The sequence below is a fragment of the Pogoniulus pusillus genome, chromosome 6 (genome assembly GCF_015220805.1).
Source record: "Pogoniulus pusillus isolate bPogPus1 chromosome 6, bPogPus1.pri, whole genome shotgun sequence".
In the NCBI taxonomy this organism is placed as follows: domain Eukaryota; kingdom Metazoa; phylum Chordata; class Aves; order Piciformes; family Lybiidae; genus Pogoniulus; species Pogoniulus pusillus.
In genome coordinates, this window is record NC_087269.1 from 33,442,479 (window position 1) to 33,460,466 (window position 17,988).

Consider the following 17,988-nt stretch of genomic DNA (forward strand, 5'->3'; position numbering starts at 1 on the left):
ACATGGAAGTGAAATATTTTCTAGGCACTGAACCACCTTCACTGAAAGGCCTAAAGGGCATTGACAGATATTTAAGCAGATTGTGCTAACCTGAACATATATTACAAACCCCAAAACCCTCAAAATTTGCATGCTGGAAATACAGTGATTTGTCAGTCTTAGTTATCATAAATATGATATAAAGAAAATAGGAACAATATCTGCTTCTGTACACCCATAGAGGCATTGGAGTTAATCTCAGTTTCCCTTTATTGGCATTCTGAAACAGTAACAAGAAATGCCATAAGTCATTCTAACCTAAAACCTTACTAAGGTTATCCACTATTGTACAGTTTGCCTCTAAATAAAAAGTCAAGAGCATGTTAGATACTTTTTTTTTTAACTATGCATTTGCAACCAAGTATTAGATATTAAGTCATTAAATTGATTAAGTCATTATTGATGATCTGGATGAGGGGATTGAGTCCTGCATCAGTAAGTTTGCAGATGACACCAAGCTAGGAGCAGGTGTTGATCTGTTGGAAGGTAGGAATGCCCTGCAGAGGAACCTGGGTGGGCAGAGGCCAATGAAATGAGATTTAACAAGGCCAAGTGCAGGGTTCTGCACTTTGGCCACAACAACCCCAAGCAGCACTACAGGCTGGGGACAGAGTGGCTGAAGAGTAGCCAGGAAGAAAGGGACCTGGGGGTACTGATAGATAGTAGCTGAAGATGAGCCAGCAGTGTGCCCAGGTGGCCAAGAGAGCAAATGAAATCTTGGCCTGTATCAGGAACAGTGTGGCCAGTAGGACAAGGGAGGTTATTCTTACCCTGTGTACTCAGCACTGGTCAGACCACACCTTGAGCACTGTGTCCAGTTCTGGGCCCCTCAATTCAAGAGAGATGTTGAGGTGCTGCAACGTGTCCAGAGAAGGGCGACAAAGCTGGTGAGAGGCCTGGAACACAAACCCTATGAGGAGAGGCTGAGGGAGCTGGGGGATTTTAGCCTGGAGGAGAGGAGGCTCAGGGGTGACCTCATTGCTGTCTGCAACTACCTGAAGGGAGGCTGTAGCCAGGTGGGGGTTTGTCTCTTCTCTCAGGCAACCAGCAATAGAACAAGGGGACAGAGTATCAAGTTGTGCCAGGGGAGGTCTAGGCTGGATGTTAGGAGGAAGTTCTTGACAGAGAGAGTGATTGGCATTGGAATGGGCTGCCCAGGGAGGTGGTGGAGTCACCATCCCTGGAGGTGTTCAAGTAAAGCCTGGATGAGGCACTTAGTGCTATGGTCTAAGTTGACTGGATAGGGCTGGGTGATAGGTTGGACTGGCTGATCTTGGAGGTCTCTTCCAACCTGGTTGATTCTATGTTTCCATGAAATTATACAGTTTGGTGTAGGACTCTTCTAGATCTGATTGTACAGTAAAAAGAATTACAAAATGACAAGAAAATTATCAGATGGGATACACAAAAACTACTGTCATATAAGCTCCTAGCACAGATAAAGAGTGGCCAGAACATAGTTCTCTGTGAGTTGAGCTTCAAAGAATAAAGAACTAGGAGTAGGAGGCTTGGGAAATCTCATGGAATTTCCTGGTACTTGTAGCACTGTCTGATATCAGCTTTTTTTGGTGGCCCCTTGGAAAAGATTGTCACAATACCCCAGGAGGGACAGGGAAGGAGATGGCATCTGTTCATTGTGAGGTAGCGGGGAACACGACAAAGTCTACTTTTCACTTTGGTTTTCAGTCTAACACTGCTTTTCTTACTCTGTCTCTTCCTCTGTCTACCAGATCTGTTTGGTTTTGTTTTTCTTTCAGATAAGGGAATACTACTTAGTTTTACATCAGAGGTGTTAAGGGATAAGTTGTCCCTTGTGTTTCTATAAAAGTTTGACTAAGTCAATCTTGAGAGAAAGAAAACTCTTAATTTACTTTCAGACCGAGCAGACAAAACTGCTGTGTTCATACTTCATGCTGTGTCACTCCCCAGCCAAAACTCACTTTTTGTTACTTGGCTTGAAAGATCTCTCTGTACTGACTGACTGCTGACCCCAATTCTCAACTTCTGATTGTTGTGATAGTTGTGACAAAATTAGATGAAAAAAGTTTTATGGGTTTTCCCCGTTAGACTTTGGGAGGCTTTTCTCATTGTAGCACAGAGAAGAAACCTCTCCTACCTGATGTAGAGATATTGCATGTGGTGTCCTGGGAAAGAAAGAGTCTGTCTCAGATCTTTTTCCCCTAAAAATGAGATCCCAAATAAGAGTTTCTAACTTCCTATTCAATATTTAAATTGTTCAGAGACTCGCATTTTTTTGGATGAGGTCTTCTGCCTTCTGCTTTCATTTCCTCCCCTTTAATAGGAAAGCCTTTGTTCTTGCATCTGAAAGTGAAGAAAAGTACACTTCATTAAGCCTGCGATTGTTTAGAGCTCAGAAGTGTGGATTGATTAGCAAATACTCTACAATAGCTCTTATCCTGGAAAGCTTTAAATAAATGTATTTTAAATTATTCTTACAGTTTCTAGTGCTTTTTATGCAGGCTAAACATGCTGTGTACACTATTCTTTGACTCTGCTGTGCTCCTGGAGGGGAATGAATCAGAATATTCTGAATGCCTTATGTAACGTATTTAGAGAAGTTTTTTGTTTGTATCTTTGTTTGAATTTCTTGGACGGAATTAATTAATGGCAAAGTACAAAGGCCAACTTTGAAATCCTAGCTGACTTATACACTAGAGCTCAATTTGTATTCTGCATCAATGTTTGGATTTGAAAGAAGGACACCATTATCAAAAAGATTTCTGTAGATGGCTCTAGCTCTTCAGAGTGCCATCTTTTTGCCACAGAAGTGTGGTTTCAACATTTGGGGTGATTCTAAAGGAAATTGTTTTGTTGTTGTGTTTTTGGTTGTTTTTTAATAAGAGTATATATTTAATTTCTTCTTTGAAATCAATGCAGAACAGGAAATAGTAACTGATTTGGGATAGGCAAAACCCTAGAGTTTGGATTTCTTTAAAAAAAACATTAATTTCAGAGGAAAGGTAGAGAATAAAGTCTGTAGCCTGTTATTTTTCTGGTCCTGTAGAAATCTGTTTGAGTAGTGGATTTCAGGAAAGATTCTTTTTCTTCTCGTGCTCCTATTTAAATTGCAATTTTGTAACTGTATGTCTTTGTAGAGTAGAATGCTTCTGCAGTCATAGGTAAGGATGAGTTTCTCAATGGATATAAATTTGTCTAGCTTCGTTTTAGACAGCTGAATAATGATCATATACATCTGGTTCTAGAAAGTTCAATCCCCTGATCACTACAGCAACGGGGAAGTCGGCAGGAGAATCCTGCCTTTTGTCTTTGAGGAGAAGGGGTTATTCATGGAATGTCATGTTCTGTTTTACAGACAACCAAAGCACTGTCTTTACAGTATGTTACTGTGTGTACTTCAGCCTTCTGCCTGCTCCATTGTGGAATGGGCAGAGGAGAGCCGACAGAGGTTCTGCTTGCACACCTACACTTTGCCAGACTTCAGGTGTTGCTTTCAAGAAGGACTTTTCTTGCAGGCAAAGTAACTCTGCTGAAGTGATGACAGCAAAACAAAAAAACACCAAAACCTACTCCAGTCTGGGGCTATAACACATACACCAGCTTCTGTTAAAGCTACTGGAATTTCTCCAGAGGATACTGTAGGGGCAACATTAGCTCCTGGTCTGCACATGGTGGGGCTACAGGGAAGTTGACATCCAGTATTTTAGAAGACCAGATCCGTACTTGTGTTACACTTGTAGGAGGCAGAATGCTCAGAAAGGAAAGCCAGAAGACTTCAAGTCTGCAAGTTTAGGAAGTACAGGGAACATTTTTTTTTTTTTTTTTTTCCATTCTAGGTGTCTCAAAACATAGAGAAGTCCAACCTTGCTTTTTGTATGTTCTCAGGCCTTGAAACTTGAGCAGCCCCTCAAACTGTGCAAAGCCAATGTCACACTGCGGTAGCTCATCCATAATGCTAGCAGTAAGATATTAAGATTTCTGGGTAGATAAAAGATCTTGTCTTTGTGTTTTCCAGGATTATGCCTTCTGTCAACGAGAGACTAGACAGGAGAGAGTTGAGTCTTATTTTATGATTTCGAATACTGATAGAGTAGAGAAAGTATTGGTTGAGATGGTCTTTTCTGTTTATAAAATCATTTTTCTTCTCACAGTAGTAACTCTTTTCTTTTTTTTCCCCTCAAACATTATGTATTTTCTGCCTCATTTAATTCTCTCTGTGGCATCTTGGCATGGTCCTGAGGAATGTTAAACACTGTCCAGTCTGTGTCTTCAGAAACAGCGAGGCATTAAAGACAATTTTGTGGCATTAAACTTTGAGTGAGAATATTCATTGCAGTCCCATCATACTCCCTCGTCCTATTTCGCTGACACTGGCTAACTTCCACGTTCCTGCAAAAGACAGAGAATTAGGATACGGGCAGTAGCTGGTGTGCAGAAAGTAGCCCAGCTTTGACACTGGGCTCCCATGGATATCCTCCAGAGCTGTTGAAAGAGCTATGGACAAGCCCGTGTTTATATTCCTGCAGTACAATGTGAGCGGTGGCACAGAAAGGCTGCTGGGCTCCTGCCAAAGAGCCCCACAAAGGCAGCCAGATCATCTCCCTGCAATGCAAATACGATGACAGTGGCGGCAGGGGAAGCCTGGTTGCACAGCTACCTCCTCCTTTGCCCTGCTCACCCTTCCCAATTCCGGCATTGGAAGAGTATAGGTACTGAAAGGAAGGTCACCATAAACCAACTGCGTTAACTGCAAAAGCATTTGGGGAGGCAGGCTGCTTTTAGAGCTCAGAGTTCACTCCTGCCTGACTCTGGGACGAAGCTAGCATCATCCCAGGTCTTTAACTGACCCTTTGCTTCAGGTGTCTTTGTGGTTTGGCTAGTGGCCAGAGTAGGCAGGACAGTTCCTTGTATGAGGCCCCGACAGAACTTTGAACAAAACCTCTCTTCTCTGTGCCCATTTGAGGGGACTGGTGGGAGCTGGGGGAGGAGCACCAGGAGGGCAGTGCAGAGCCCTCTGCGAGCGGAAGGGCCCACGGAGAAGTTGCCATCTCCAGTGTCAGCGAGAGCGGCTCCTCAAGCAAGAATCACAACTGATCGCCCTGTGCATGAGGTATGGCAGCCCTGGGGCAGAGGGAGACTGGAAAGAGGGAAGAAAGGGAACTAGAAAAGAGCTAAGCAACAAGGAGAGGAAGAAGATGAAAAGAGCAGAGAAACCAGGGTGGAAAGGCTTGGAACACCTTGACCCCCTACCTGCATGGAAAGTGAGATTCAGTGAGCAGCGCAGGCATGCAGAAAGTAGGAAGTAGTGCTGCTGTGGGGAGCAGAAAGAGAATTATTGTAGAGTTAATGGCTTGGTGCAACCCTGAGTGTGCAATGACTGAGGGATTTGAGTACAAATGTTCACATTCGGCAGGCAAATCTGATGTACATTTTCCTTTAAAGTTTTACTCTGCTTAAATCAAGCATTTTTGTATTTTTTCCCACATGACTCCAGAGTTTAACAGTGTAAAATTGTTTTCATCTATACTGCTGATCTTCTCCTAAGCCATGAAGTTGGAAAACTCTCTCTAGAAAACCTTTCAAAATCAAAATTCTCTCTTCTTGAATTCAGCAAGTAAGGGATTCACTGCTTCTCAGCCCATCAGTTTTCCCATCTGTTCAAAAGGTTATGGTTGATTCCATGAAATGAATATATTTGTTTATGGAGGGGTGGAGTACATGTATGTGATTTAGGAATGGAGTGTAAGACATGGCACCCTCTTCTGAAGGGATGGTTAGACCTGCTCTTTAAGCATGTGGTAGAGCTCAGATTTGGTTTGTTCTCTTGGAGTTGAAAGCCTTTGGATCCCAGATGCTCAGGGTGAAAGGTTTTCTTGTTTGCTTCTTGCTTGTTTTCCAAGTGGAGCTTGATTTGTTTATATAGATGCAGAATTATCTGTTCTACTGGGTGGGATGTCAGACTTTCTTCTTTCACCTAGTTTAAACAATAGGTGCTTTGACTGTGCAGATGATGTGTTTTTGCCTCAAGCCTCTTAGGACTGTAAAAGCCAGCAGAGTTGGTGGTTGACTGCGAAACCAAGAGTGAATAGTACTTGGCTTTATAAATGTGTCAGCGCTTTCCAACTGTATCAAATTCATGAGTATAATCTTCCACTTTCATGAATCTCGCGTGTGTTGGCATGCTTGGACTTACTGTTTGGACTTTTCTGTTGTTGTGCCTTTCTTTTCCTTTCTTTTCCTTTCTTTTCCTTTCTTTTCCTTTCTTTTCCTTTCTTTTCCTTTCTTTTCCTTTCTTTTCCTTTCTTTTCCTTTCTTTTCCTTTCTTTTCCTTTCTTTTCCTTTCTTTTCCTTTCTTTTCCTTTCTTTTCCTTTCTTTTCCTTTCTTTTCCTTTCTTTTCCTTTCTTTTCCTTTCTTTTCCTTTCTTTTCCTTTCTTTTCCTTTCTTTTCCTTTCTTTTCCTTTCTTTTCCTTTCTTTTCCTTTCTTTTCCTTTCTTTTCCTTTCTTTTCCTTTCTTTTCCTTTCTTTTCCTTTCTTTTCCTTTCTTTTCCTTTCTTTTCCTTTCTGAAAGCTAGTTATGGGGAGAGCAGTAGGCTTCAGCTGTCCTTATTTTAATACAAGGTTTACTGCTTGGTTAAGAAAACTGGTCCAAAATAACACTGCATGTGTCATGGCAGAGTACTTTCTATACAAAATGCTATTTTACAGTGTTTCTTTATTAACAGTTTCTCCCAAGACTTGTTTGGAACTTGGCAGGCACACTGCAGACAGCTGGTCAGTACAGCCACAGCTTAAGGCTTTTTCTGTCATTATCAAATGCACAAACATACATTGAACAGGGTGGGACCTCTAGCCACAGGCTGGCTGAAAGCCAGGCTTAACTCACCAGGTAGTACCTGCTCAAAAAGAGAAATGAGACCTGGGAACAGCAGAAACAGTAGAGCATCTCAGCCTTCTCTGAGCAATGTGTGACTGTATGCATTCAGGATGATGGGGCTCTCCCAGGTCAGCAGGACAATGGAAACTCCCTGGGAGAGAACAAATAGTAGGTTCATCCTCATCTTCTTTGCTGTCCAGTCAGATTGGAAATGGCTGCATGAGGCTCTTTCTTTCACCTCTTTTAGTAAATAAAAATGAGGCGGCTTGCAAAACAACTTTGAGCTACAGCTGGAAGTGAAGTGGTGACTTTGTAGCATGGTTGAGCTCCCCACTCCTCCGTCCTTCTTGGGGCTGGCTGGTTACCACGATCTCTTCACTTCTCTCAGGCAGTGGGCTGACCCCCATGCTGACAGTAAAATATTATACCCACCTCTGCTATAGTCTTCCTTAGCTTCCTACTGATAAAATAAGTCTGCTGATGTCTCGCTCTCCAGAGCAACATTTCAGGTTCTTCACTTTCATTCACAAGGTGGAATTTTTGTTTTTGGTTTTCCTGTGAGGGGATATTTCTCTACAGATCTAAATGTCAAGCTTTTAGGCATAAGGGATAGGGTGGAGAAAGTGCCTGCCTTTTTTATGACTTTATACCAATACTTGTGAATGTAAACAGCCATGCTAATGAGGCTTATGTAAAGTATTTCATTAGGGAACATGCAAGTAATTAATTTTTTAGTAAGAAGTGTAAATGACCCCTCTTACATTGCATGTCAAACAATAAAACTTAATTTCCTGTGCATGTAGGGGTACTTTTGCCTATCACAGTAGCTGAAGCACTTTCATAAGCTGTTTTAGTTTGAAACAATGCTGTCATTTAGTACTGGTTTTTTTTGTTTGGTTGTTTTTTTTTACCCTCCACTACCTCACATTATGGATTTCTGCCATAAAAGATGGTGTAGGATTTTGTAAATGTAAGAATGAAACCATAGGTGATGTTCTGTAGGTAGAATCTTCATTTCAGAAGCTGGAGTGGAGAATAAATAAGCACTTGTTACTACTGAATGGAAATTATTCTTTAGCCCCCTAGTTTTAGTCATGGCTTCATAGAACATTTTGTTGTATTTGGTTTAGAGTTTCTCAGTATTCAAAAAACCTGCTTCATGTGGTTCATCAACAGAACCGCTGGAGCGAGCCCAAAGTAGGGCCACAAAGACAATCCAAAGGCTGGAACACCTCTGCTAGGAGGATAGGCTTGAGAGCACTGGGGCTGCTCAGATGAGAGAAGACTTCAGGGGGACCTTAGAGCTGCTCTCCAGTAACTGAAGGGATCCTACAGGAAGGCTGGAGAGAGACTTTTAATAAGGGTGTCTAAATATAGGACAAGGAGGAATGGTTTGAATCTGAGGGAGACTAGATCTAGACTGGATCTTAGGAAGAAGTTACTCAGTATGAGGTTGGTGAGACTCTGGAATAGATTGCCCAGGGAGGTTCCAGATGTCTCCTCTTTGGTGTTCAAGGCCTGACTAAATGTGGCCTTGGGCAACCAAGTCTATACGAGAGGTGCCCCTGCCAATGGCAGGGGGATTGAAGTAGATGATCTCTAAGGTCCTTTCCAACCTACATCATCCTATGATTTTGTGATTCTATGGTCTTTAATGTCTCTTAGAACCCAAATGATTTTGTGGTCTACAAACATCATAGAAACCAGGTCTCACAGCAGCAAAACCATGCGTTTGACAACACCAAGTATGTGTGGTTTTTACCCTCAGGTTTGAGTGAGATGAGAAAACCTGCCATCTTGAGCATTATGCTTTTTCTTTGGGTAGTTCAACATGTGAATTATTTCACTGTTTGAAGTACACAGTATTTAAGCACCCTGGAAAGAAGCCTGCTGAGATTTGCTAAGATTACAAAACATAAAATCCTGCCATGGATGCAGAGAGTGCTCAGCTTCTTCCTCCAAAAGGCTAGTCAGATCTTCACATATGATGAGATATTTACTAAGTACAATGTTAACAGCTACCATATTGCTGTACTCCCACGATGACGCAAATGTTGGCAAAAGCTACTGTGCCAGCTGCCCACTTATACACTCTAGTGGCACCTTTGCTGTTCCTCAAATCCACAAATTACCATTTTCAATGAATTAATGCTCAAACGTTGGTGGATTTTTTTTTTCCTGCCTCTTGTATTTAGCAGAGTGCTGTTAGAAAATAAAAGATGAAGATGGATACACAGGAACCTGTCAAACCAGACCAAACCCAGCAAAGTTAAAAACTTTCCAGTGCCAGAAAATACCCTGGAGGGCTCTGTGGGAATATAATGAAAGAGAACCAAGGATTAGGGTAGAGATGAAAGAGATTAAATCTTAATTAAAATGAGCACTTGTATACAGTACGTGTGGCAGATAACTATTCTTATAGCTGTAACAGAACAGAAATCTCACTACAGTTACACAAGTCCTGTTCTTACCCTACCCAAGGAATGGATTTCTGCAGTGACTGCTGTTGGACACATTGTTTAGCTCAGTCTACAGCAGACTCCCCCCAGAACAGTGCTTCCTGTAACAAGATTAGGTGACTTCCATAACCAGCACTTCTATCTAAACTGTGCACCTGGGCTTTGCCCTCCCTGCTGCTCATAATCTGTTTACTGTCAAGCCAAAATGTCAGAGATGTGCTTCCGTCTTGAGTGCACAGAATTGAGGATGACAAATATTTCTGATAACTTTTCATCTCTAACAGTATTTATCTCAGATATAAGGTAACCTCTGACCTTCAGAATTAGAAGGGCATATTCAAGACTAGAATTTGTGTCCCCTTTACTTATGTCTACACAACTTTCTGAAAGAGAAGTTACATTTCTCATGTTTGAAAAATTACAAATCAACTTCATTTGCTGCATGCTTTTTCCATAATTGTGCAGGCATTTTTGTCTGCCCATGACTCTTTATTTTGATTATTGAGGGATTTTATGCTCTCTAGACTCGTGATGAACAGGAAGCATGTGATGGTCATGCTGCTGTGGTGTTGATCATCAAAATGTGAGGGATAAAAACCTGCAACTTTTGCTGTACATCCTTTCAGAAATCAATGGCCACTTCAATGTATCAAAACAGAAATACAGAAAATCAACACAGAATCACAGAATGGCTTAGGCTGAAAAAAATCTTAGAGGTCATCTACTTCAACCCCCCTGCCATGGGCAAGGATACCTCTCAACTAGAGCCAGCTGCTCAAGGCCTCATCCAGCCTGGCCTTGAACACCCCAGGGAGGAGACATCTACAATCCCCCTGTTCCACCTTCTCACCGTCCTCATACTGAAAAACTTATTTCTAAGATCCAGTCTAGACGTACTCTCCCTCAGCTCTAAAACAATCCCCCCTTGTCCTATACTTAGACACCCTTATGAAATGTGCCTCTCCAGCTTTCCTGTAGAATTCCTTCAGGTATTGGAAGGCAGCCCTGAGGGTCCCCCCTGGGGTCTTCTCTCATCTAAACAACCCCAGCTCCCTTAGCGTATCACCTCCACTCCCTCTAAACGACATGCCAACAGTACAGTTCTTTCCTGGGATTTGTATACTAAGTCAAGAGGGACTCTTCTGGAGCATCACTGTTTGAATGCTTTCAAGATTCCTGATGTTATAATCCATTGCTCTCCATTCATTGGAGAGATGAAACCTGAATAGGCCATAATTAATCCTTTCAGCAGATCCAGCTGTGTGTTTGTAGCTGCGTGGGGCTCTCATGTGAAAACCTGAACAGTGTTTACATTGTGATGATGTTCACCAGTATCCCCTTCTGACCTCACCACTGTTTTGGTGTAATGTTGTTTTAGGGACATGTTTGGTAGTTTAGAAGTAGACATCTACATGTACACCTCGCAGAGCAACAAGCCTTCTGGTGCTCAGACTCTCTGATAACTTCATTTGTTTACCTTCTTCAAGGGCTGCTGCATACGAAGTGTACCTCCAGATCATTGCCATATTATTTATTTATAGTTTCAGGGCACATTATGTTTAAATTACTTGAAATAGTGTCATAGTAGTTATGAATTATTCTGATCAGTGTCAAAACACCACGCTGTCAAGTGCCAGCTGTCATTGTAGAACATCTTCCTGTGAAAAGCCTTCTGGGAGGCTAATTGGGCCAGATCCTTTTGCTTCAGCTCATATATTGGAGTCAGTGAACCCCCCCTTGCTATCACTCTGAGAAGAGAAAACATCACCACTGCGTTAGGGAACTTTGTAGGAAATGTTTTACCCTTATGCTTTTCCTTACCCATTATACCTTACATGGCAAACAGAGTTATTATGTATGAAATAAAAATAAAAGCTACACTGCATGCATTATGCTAGCAAAAAAAAAAACAACTCAGCAAAATGGGGCTGAGAGAGGATGAAGGAAAATCATGGCTTCAGTGCAGGAGAAAAAAGCAGCAAGTTTACAGAAGCAGAGAAAAAAAATGTTATTTCAGAACTCTAATAAGCAATAGTAATGGCTTTTGAAATAATGATGTCTGCTGGGCCATGTGCAGAGGAGCACTAACAAAGCTCAGCTATCTGATGACTGCCAAATGACACTGTCCAACATAAATAGCTCAGCTACATTTAAGTATCTTTACTGGAGGCAATCAATCACATATGGAACAGACCAGTTATAAATAAGGTCTGTCCTTCTTATACATTTAGTCATTTTTGCAACTAAGCTATATCAGTGTCCAAAAGAAATGTTTGGATAACTGAATGTGTATCTCCTACAAGGAGTGGGGGGAGGAAACAGAGTGCAAAATGTCAGCATAGGTCAAGAAATAATTGAAATTCAGAATTCAGTGCTGGGATGTATTTCATCTTCAGAACCAAAGCATTGCCACTCTGTGCAACCTTTCAAAAGTCATTGACGCCTTAGGCTTAAGTACCTAATGTCACAGCGAATGAAGAGATCCAGACAGCTAACTTACTGCTCATGATGGAAAACAACACAGCAAGTCGAAGGAGGAGCAGCACTGTAGGAATACTATAAAAATGGCAGAGGTAGTTTAAAGAAATTAATAGAAAAGGTATCTTTGAGCAGAAATTTACTTTCTTGACATTCTCTATGCCTCTGTGTTCCTCAGTGTGACAATGGCAAAGCGCGTTAAAAACACAGATTTACAGGTTTGAGTTTTTTGCTCTCGGCGCCTGCTGCACAAAGGCTACTTCTAGGAATTTCTGCACACCGTGGGTTTCCAGCTCTCCAGAGCTGTCTCAAGGAGTCTATCTAAAGTATGCTGAGCTCAGTTGCATAAATGGCTTCAGCAAGATACACAAACATGTTCCCTTGCTGAGCATAGGACATCAAAGGAGGAGCACTGCCAGAGAGCTCAGTAGGGCCAGTGTCATTAGCCACTGTGATAACACATCTACTTGCATTTAACAGCTCAGAAATAAACACAGGAAATTCTTCTTTTCTTAACTGATTGAATCTAGCCAGATGATCAATGCCAGCACTATTTTTTTCCCCATGAAACAAGGACATGTAGTGTATCATGCCATTGTTTGTTGGGTTTTTCTCTTTACTTTCCCTCTTTCGGGGCACTCTCTCTGCCTTGTATTTCAGAGCTGTTCTTCAGGGCTTGAGAGAAAACAGGTACAATACTGTGTTTGGATTTGTCCTGCCTGTGATACTTCATTGTAAATGCAGCCAGTGTTAGAAGGTTTAGCCCTTTTTTCCTCTCAGTTTTACTTTGATCTTACTGCCAAGGAAATGCACATCACCAAATACTGTTTTAAGTAAACAATGCAAACAGAGGGGGGAAAAAATTGTGGCAAGTTTTTCATAAAATATGCATGTTTAGGTTGTGATTTCCTTTTGAGAGGTTTATAAAGTCCAGCATGAAAAACATTTTAATGTTAACTGATTCTAAGTTACAGCTTTTTGATTAGGAAAAAAAATCCCACTCAGACATGAGTCCTTTTGTTTATAATTAATGTAGTGACAGGTCAAAGGTGAAATGTCCTCAGTTTTTTTCCATCTTTAGAAATGCTTTATTCCATATCCTTCACTGAATAATTTACATAATGATTTCAGTTTCTGTGAGTCTCAGCAGCAGCAAATTCTGTCGTTAGAATTTATAGGAAGGATAAACATATACGGAACTGAACACAGCTGAAGTGAATCCATAAAAAATGTGTGAGCAAATGATGGTGAATTTTTATCCCAGCATTTTCTCATTTCTCTTAAGAACTGATGAAAATAGAGTCATAGAGTCATAGAATCAACCAGGTTGGAAGAGACCCCCAAGGTCATCCAGTCCAACCTATCACCCAGCCCTAGCCAGTCAACTAGACCATGGCACTAAGTGCCTCATGCAGTCTTTTCTTGAAGACCCCCAGGGACGGTGCCTCCACCACCTCCCTGGGCAGCCCATTCCAATGGGAAATCACTCTCTCTGTGAAGAACTTCTTCCTAATATCCAGCCTATACCTACCCTGGCACAACTTGAGACTGTGTCCCCTTGTTCTATTGCTGGTTGTATCTAAAAGCAGTGAAAAACCTCCATCACTTACTGGATTCTGTAAAGCTGTGAGCCCTCTGTACCTCACAATCAGAAGACAGGACAGACCCTACCCTTTACTGATTTTGACCATTTTTCTATGGGTATGAGACTTGCTGAGACATTCTTACATCATTACAAACAGCCTCCACCCATGAACGCTGTTAATCTCTCTGGTATGTTCAGGTCTTGCATGTGTTGGCTTTTTGCTGCTTTATCTGATCGCACAAAACTTGCGCTATGACAGAAAAGGAAGATAAAGAAAGGAGCAGAGCAGGCAGTAATAAATCTGAAAGGAAAGGATGAAAGAGCTTTTTCTCATTTTCTATCCATTTTGCTACTTTTCCTTTCTATACTTCCTTTAAAATTCTCTTTCTGCCTTCAAGATTTTGAACATTTGAAGTCGTTCCCTCTGTCTTTCTCTACTACAGCATGGCTTGTGAGGAATGAGCAGTAATGACTGATTACACTCTTCCCTAGGAGCAACAAGCAATGTGCTTACAGCAGGAGACTGAAGGCAGTAGCGCGGCACGGTTTCACAAATCAGCATGCACAAAATGTCAGGCAGTGTGTGTCGCCACGTGGTAGCTGGTTAAGAACAACATGTTTTTCTTCCACCTGAACCTATCCCAGGAACAACTCATTTGCAATCTCTATGCTCCAGACATTAGAGGGGTTTGCTGACTTTAATTTTGCTGAGGGTTAAAACTTACTTGCTTATTTGCCTTGCATTTCATTCACTGAGCATCTGGTTAGCTAAGTACCAGATAGTGGCTTATTACATAGGAGTCTGAGGTGAGGTGCAACTCCTGTTTTTCTTGTGTATATATAAAAGAGAGTGAATCTTACTTCTGTTGTCTTTGTATTAGCTTTGGATATTCTGAAAAGACTTTTCAATATGGCAATACCTGTGTTGAGCTCCAGATCCTCTGCTGATTTGCAGTTCAAATTCTGTTCTTCACGTGTTTTCTTTCTCAGTCCTTATATAAGAAGATTACATAAGAGAAGGTTGTAATCTCCAAAACCATTTACCATATTAAACAGTAGCTCCCATCAATGGATCTCTATCAGTTGCCTGGAGCAGAAAGGAGACACGTGGCTGTACATTTGGAAATGGGATGTTTACAGTACTCATCAATGCCTGCTGCCTGTCATGGGCAGATGTCATCAACAGTCATTATGCAGCTCTCAAAATAGAATCAAATTTGAGCAGCACAGGTCCTCAAACAAATTATAAACTACCTCTGAATAATGGAAATATGTGGAGTCTCTTCTCTCCACCAACCCTCTGTCACTCTGGGATCATAGAATCACAAAACATATCTGGCTGGAAGAGACCTCCAAGATCATTCAGTCCAACCTTCAACCCAGCACTGACAGATCAATGTGAAACCATGTCTCTAGTGCCAGGTCCACAGGCCACTTGAATATCTTCAGGGATGGTGACTCCACCACTACCCTGGACAGACCATCCAGTGTTTGACAACCCTTTCAATGAAGACTTATTTCCTAATATCCAGTCTAAATCTCCCCTGGCACAGCTTGTAACCATTTCCTCTAGACCTGTCGCTTGACACCAAAAAGAGACTGATTCCCTCCTGGCTCCAGTCTCCCTTTGTGTCATTGTAGAGAGTCAAAAGGTGTCCTGCAGATCCTGAGTTAGGGCAGCATGGGAAGGGAGTACTCAGGGGAGGTGTAGATGTCAGGTATTCAGTTGGGATGTACGTGTCAAGTGGAAGACTCCTCACCTCTGAGAGTTACACTTTCTCTATGTGTCGCTGATCTGTTGCTCTCCTGGAGTGAAGCAGGCCCAGCACATGCCTGCTGATCCCTGCAGCAGTGCTGTGTCATCTCTGAAAATGTCAGCTTATATTTGCATCTCATTCTATTTTCTCTTTTCCCCCAGAAATCAGTGGTAGCAAAGAGGGTGAGCACAAGAAAGCACTTTGGGGAGGAGAACAGCAGGAGAACAGCAATGAGATTTTGAGAGCAGCTCTGCCACGTGTGTGCTTCTTTGGCTGTCCCAGCCACTGTGCTATGCCCTGAGAAGGGTAGAAACAGCATCAAAGGGGCTCCTATTCCTCTGTCCTGCCCACTTTCTCAGTGTGAGCTCAGCATCAAGAGCTGGCATTGTGGCTCTGACAGTACTCCTGCAACTGCTATATTGTGTGGAAGAGGTCAACTGCCACGGTCTCATATTCATACATTTCCCCAGACCTGGCTTCCTCTGCTTAGCTACCAAAAGAAGATAGAGAGTACAGCCAGTGGCATCCTTTTATCTTCCTTCCCCCACCCTGATACAAGGCTAAAGAGCAGCACTGCCTTCTCCTTTCCTTTGAGAAGTGCTGGCGAGCACGGGCTGTTACGGTCTACCACATACAGTGCCTTGGCATCAGAAGTGGTCAGCTGCTCCTGTGCTCCTATCTGCTTGCTGGTGTGTGGCAGAGAGCACGAGAGGAAGGAAAGCAATGCTGTAGCTCTGAAATGAGGCATAGAAAGCATTGTATGCCTGCAGCTCTAGCCTAGGCTGCCAGTGTTTGTCTGCTCTTTAGTTAGCAGGTAGAACATTACAAGTGACTTGCACTTAGTTGCTCCCCTGTGCAAACCCCTCTGATCTCCAGCAGGCCTGGAAGACATAATTTAAGGCTATAATAAATGTGTTGCTTAGCTTTTTTGGAAGTTCATGAGGTAATGCTTTCTCTGAAATACAAGAGTGCTTTGTAAAGACTATCAGTGCTGCTAAATGTCATGGCAGGAAAAAAGAGTTTTTCAGATATGTCTCTACCAAAATGACATTCTGTTTGTCAGAAATAGCCAACAATCCTCCCATGGTGGAGGAGAGCTGGGTATCTCTTTGTTATTTGCTCCTCCTCCTTTAGTCTCTAGAAGGGGGCATGCAGAGGGCCTTTCTATCAGTCTCCTCCAAAACAAGGAGGACACCACAGCAACAATCTTTTGGTAATAAAAACGTTAGACTGAATCAAAGTTTGTTATGAGCTGTGTAGCAGAACATACTGTTATGCTTTCTCTGTGCAAAGTGTGATCTCTCTATTTAACAGCAGTTGCAGCAACAGAAATGTTTCTCTGGCAGTTTTGGTTAGCTTTTTATTTGCTTTTCTGAGCGTTCTCCTTCTCCCTTTTGGTTGTTCTTGAGGTTGTGACATGAGATCAGAGAAGCTTAAGAGCTTAAGTGACTTCTTAGCATACCATCATTTCAAGATGAATTAGCGTTCATGAAGAGAGCCTGTAGGAAAGGAATTGATGTACGATTTGAATGCCCTGACTTTATAATTCATACAAAACTCTCTCTGCAGGAGCATGTCCAGTGCTGAAAACTTTGCCTTAGGGTTCAGATGGATCAGGCAGTAATAAGAATTCATGGCTAGTTGAGGGGAGGAAAAGAAGAAACAATTTAAAAGCAGTGAAAGAAGATACCCACTATCATTGCTATAGCCAAGCTTTTGTTCCCACAGCCTGTGGAGCCACCACATAATAGCTGGAGAACTGACCCTGCTCTCAATTGCCTGCCTTGCCGCTGCACACGCAGGATTGTAACCTCAGTTTGGGAACAACTGGCTGAAGGAGAGGCAGCTGGCTGCCCTGCTCAGCAGTATTTTGAGATGAGCAATTTTCTGTTGAGGTCAGTGAGAGTTTGACAGTGTAAAGAGTCCAGACCACCATCCCTAGAGAGGGTGGAGAAATCCAAAATGAGAAAACAGGAATAAGACCATACATTCCCTCTAAAACTACTTGCATGACCTCTTTCAGTCTGAATATATTTGTTGATAAAGTGCTTTCCCCCAGCATCATACAGGAAGGAGCTTTTACTCCAAGAATTCACAGTTTGCATGAAGCTTGTATAATATTTCCATTTAGGCTATGCTGTCAGGCACTCATTAAAATGAGTGCTGAAAATCCCAGACCAATTGTAATCTAATCCCAGCACTTGCACTTATTTCTGTATTGACACTCCTGGCACCTCCCAGGCATTTGTCTTCTGCAATCAAACAGCAGCACATTGGGAGTGAGCATCTTTGCCCAGACTGCCTGCTGCTTAATAATGCTTGCTGATAGGAACTGCTCTCCTAAGTTCTAGATGGCATGGGTTCAAATGCTGAAACACTGTGTATCAAGACCAAACCAAGGTTCAGGCAGTTTGGTTTTCCCCACGTTAGCCATTATGTTCACTGCATACTTTCTTTAAGATAAGTTTTTACAAATTTTGATTAAGAAGGTAGTTTTGAACTGGCTGGTGAAAGGAGTGAAACCTCTGCTGCTTTCACAGCTGGGCTTCCCAATGTGTGTCTCATTTGTCAGTAAGCATCGCTTTTTCCTCCTAAGCATGGAAAGAAGCTTTGAAAACATCTTGGAGTGCCTCTCTGTGTTTTCCTCTTGACTTATTTGCTGTCACATTTTTATCAGACATCACTACTTCTGTGCTGGAAGCAGGGAGGCTTGCTTGCAGTTTAGGTAGAGGCCAGTCAAATGCACTTTTCATGTTTGTGATAGGCCTGTTATTAACTCCTGAGGGCATAAGCCTTAGTGGCCGGGCTATAGATAG

The 17,988-nt window shown here is 42.2% G+C and overlaps 1 protein-coding gene across 2 annotated transcripts in view; it reads left to right on the forward strand.

The window, feature by feature from the left end:
• The window catches only part of PHYHIPL (phytanoyl-CoA 2-hydroxylase interacting protein like), a 117,612-nt gene that overhangs the window by 41,774 nt on the left and 57,850 nt on the right, over window positions 1-17,988 (forward strand). Inside the window, exon 1 of one of the 2 annotated variants that reach the window (XM_064145147.1) lies at window positions 5,044-5,128. The exons of the other annotated variant lie outside the window; for it this stretch is intronic. The gene's annotated coding sequence lies outside the window, so the exon portion shown is untranslated. Of the gene's footprint in view, window positions 1-5,043; window positions 5,129-17,988 lie in introns of those variants that run through there. 2 annotated transcript variants of the gene reach the window in all.